A 3,863-nucleotide genomic window follows, 5' to 3' on the forward strand; every position below is an offset into this window, starting at 1 on the left:
GTTCGAGTTTCGCGATGCTAAGTCTGCTTCAACACCAATGGCTGAACGACCTCTTCTGACTCCAGATCCTGAAGGCTAATCCGTAGATCAGACTCTCTATCGATCGATGATCGGATCGCTGATGTATCTTACTGCAAGCCGACTGGATATTATGTTTGCAGTTTGTCAATGCGCACGTTATCAAGCTAATCCTAAACTTTCACATCTTATTGCTGTCAAAAGAATTTTTCGGTATATCAAAGGGAGCACAAACTTGGGTCTTTGGTGTCCGAAGAATTCTGAATTTGATCTTTATGCTTTTGCTGACAGTAATTATGGAGGCTGTGAGCTTGACAGGAAATCAACCTCAAGAGGATGTCAATACCTAGGTGACAGACTAGTTTCGTGGCAATGCAAGAAGCAACACACTGTCTCAACTTCCACAGCGGAGGCGGAATATGTTGCTGCATCGGCTTGCTGCTCTCAAGTTATCTGGATCCAACATCAGTTGATGGACTACGGTTTGAATTATCTAGAAACACCTATTTATTGTGATAATGAAGCTGCTATCCAAATTGCCAAAAAACCAGTCCAACACTCTAAGACCAAGCACATCGACATTAAAATTCATTTCATCAGAGACTGTTACGAACGTTCGCTAATCCGTTTGGAACGGGTCCACACTGATAATAATGTGGCGGATTTGTTCACAAAGCCATTTAACAAAGCTCGCTTCGATGTGCTTGTAGGCTTTCTGAAAATGATACGTTTTGAGTGTAACAACGTAAATTTCAAAACAAAATTTTCATTTTCCACCAACCAAGTTCATATAAAAACATTCTCAAATATTTCCAACATTAGTTTTTGAAACATAACATATCCCAAGATCATAAAAATCAAACTCTCTCTCTAGTGTGTATGAGTCACGTCAGCGCCTTCCCACGGTCCTCGCTAGTACCTGAAACACATAACACAACAACTGTAAGCATAAATACTTAGTGAGTTCCCCAAAATACCGCATACAACACATACGCCACTCGCGGCTATAATACAACCCTCCGGTCAAAGTATCTCAGCGGGACCCTCCAGTCCCATAGCTCGTTGGACCCTCTGGTCCGTTCATAGCTCGTTGGACCCTCCGGTCCGGTCTATAACATCATACAACATACATATATCACATAGCACATAATATCATACGTAACACATAAGACCCTCTGGTCAAACACATAATACCACTCTAGGTAACGTATAGTGAGAAGACTCACCTCAAGTGTCTCGGTAAGTCTTTGACTTGGTAGAAATGTGATCTAGCCTCCGCCTAATCACATAAAGTAAATACTCTCATAAATATAACTATACTCAAACCTTTCTTAACACCCTCAGAAGGGTAAAAGACCATTTTACTCCTCTCTTGGCTTAAAGGCCTCACTGTTGACCAAACCCTAAAAGTCAACAAAAGTCAACGGTCAAACTTTGACCCGAATCGTCGAGTGCACTTGGGCGACTCGGCGAGTCTACACATGTCTACTGACTCTCTTAGTCCCTCTTGGCACGTCGAGTCCTTCCCCTTACTCGGCGAGTCACACCTGACATGAATCGCGGGGCCACCCCGACTCAACTCGCCGACTCTCAAGAACAACTCGGTGAGTTCCGCCTTGAACTCCAATCCCTAACTCTCCCTGACTCACCGAGTTATTTCCCCAACATGGCACGTCTACTCACTGAGTGATTTACGGGAAACCCTCATCCTACTCGCCGAGTCTGATCTTCGGACTCGTCGTGTTCATGCCATGCACAAACTCCAAAGACCTCCTGAGGTCAGATCTGTTCCTTTAATTCATAGATCTGACCTTCCCAAGCATGATAATCACGTAAAGTTTAGACCTTGACACTCATATAACATCTAAATGGTCTAACTTGGTGATTTAGCCCCAAAAATGATATCCCAAGCTCATGGCTCCCAAAATAACTCATAAAGCTTCAAGGGTTAAGGTCTCTGGACCTCTTTGGGTCCAGATCTAAAGCATAGACTCGAGTAGGGACCAATTTCTCCACTTATCCATCCTCTAAAGAGGTTAGAAAACCCTAACTCTAAGAATCAACACCAAAACTGAAGAAGGTCCGAACAAATACCTCAATATGAACTCTATGAACTCTGAAGTCACCAAAATCACACCTCCTTCAGCCTCCTCTTGCCTTGGTCACCTCCTTCTTGCAAATACACCAACAAAAGGATCAAGAATGGCCTCTCCTTCCTCACAAACGCTCTAGATCTCTTAGGGTTTCTCTCTGGGGTTTGGTAGCCACAAATGACGGCCCTAAGGGACTTTAAATAGGTCCCAAACCCAAGAATTAGGGTTCCATTAAACAGCATGGACTCGCCGAGTCCACTCATGAACTCGCCGAGTCCAGCTGTGAACCCGGATACGAATCCGCGACCATACTCGGCGAGTTTAAACACCAACTCGCCGAGTCTTCTCACAACTTCCAAAAAAAATAAGGAATAAAATATTATACCTGGGAATCCGGATGTTACAATTCTCCCCCACTAGAATTAGACTTCGCCCTCGAAGTCTCACTCTGCAAACAACTCTGGATGTTGCTCTCGCATCTCACGCTCCGGCTCCCAAGTCAACTCTGACCCTTTCCGATGCTGCTACTGGACCTGCACCAGAGGCACCTCCTTGTTCCTCAAAACCTTGATCTTCCGATCCCTAATTTCCACCAGTCTCTCAACATAATTCAGGCTCTCATCCACCTGAATATCTTCTAATGGCACCACTGTCGACTCGTCGGCTATACACTTTCGTAGCTGCGACACGTGGAAGGACCAATATATCGGGGCCCTAACTTGCCCCTCTTCCTGAATCGAATCACTCCTTTCCAAGGAGAGACCTTCAGAAGCACGAAGTCGCCGACCAGAAACTCGAGCTCGGACCTGCGTCTGTCCGCATAACTCTTCTGACGACTCTGAGCGGTCAACAACCTCTGTCTGACCTGCTAAATCTGCTCTGTTGTCTGAAGCACGATCTCGGTACTACCCATCACACGCTGCCCTACTTCTCCCCAGCAAATGGGGGTCCGACACCTCCTCCCATACAACAGCTCAAAGGGTGGCATACCAATGCTCTAATGATGGCTGTTGTTGTAGGAAAACTCTGCCAAGGGCAATTACGTGTCCCAACTCCCGCCGAAATCCAACACACATGCTCGGAGCATGTCCTAGAGCGTCTGAATCGTCCGTTCACTCTGCCCGTCAGTCTGTGGGTGGTATGCGGTACTAAAATGCAGTTTCGTACCCAATTCCTCATGAAACTTTCTTCCAGAATCTGGAAGTGAAACGTACATCTCGATCTGAGACAATCGAGATCGGCACTCCATGCCGCGACACCACCTCTCTCACGTACATCTCTGCCAACCTCTCCGCGGAAGAGCTCTCACTGGTAGCCAGGAAGTGAGCGCTCTTCGTCAGCCTGTTCACAATCACCCAAATTGCATCGACACCCCTCGCAGTCCTTGGCAATTTGGTGATGAAATCCATGGTAATATGTTCCCATTTCCACTCAGGAATCTCTAACGGCTGCAGCTTACCATGTGGACGCTGGTGCTCGGCCTTAACCCTGCGACAGGTCAAGCATCTCTCTACAAACCATGCGACATCCCTCTTCATACAGGGCCACCAATACTCCCTTTTCAGGTCCAAATACATCTTAGTGGCCGCGGGATGGATCAAGAACTTCGATCGATGAGCCTCTTCCATCAAAATGGTCCCCGGCTATCGGTAACGAATTCTGATACCAGCCCGACAACTCGCTCTCTCTTCTGGCTTTCTGGCCTCATGGCCTCAGCCTAGGCCCCACGAATAGCGTCCAACACCGGGGTCA

This window comes from Lactuca serriola, chromosome 9 (genome assembly GCF_051521515.1).
Source record: "Lactuca serriola cultivar US96UC23 chromosome 9, Lser_US96UC23_V15, whole genome shotgun sequence".
Taxonomy (NCBI): Eukaryota; Viridiplantae; Streptophyta; class Magnoliopsida; order Asterales; family Asteraceae; genus Lactuca; species Lactuca serriola.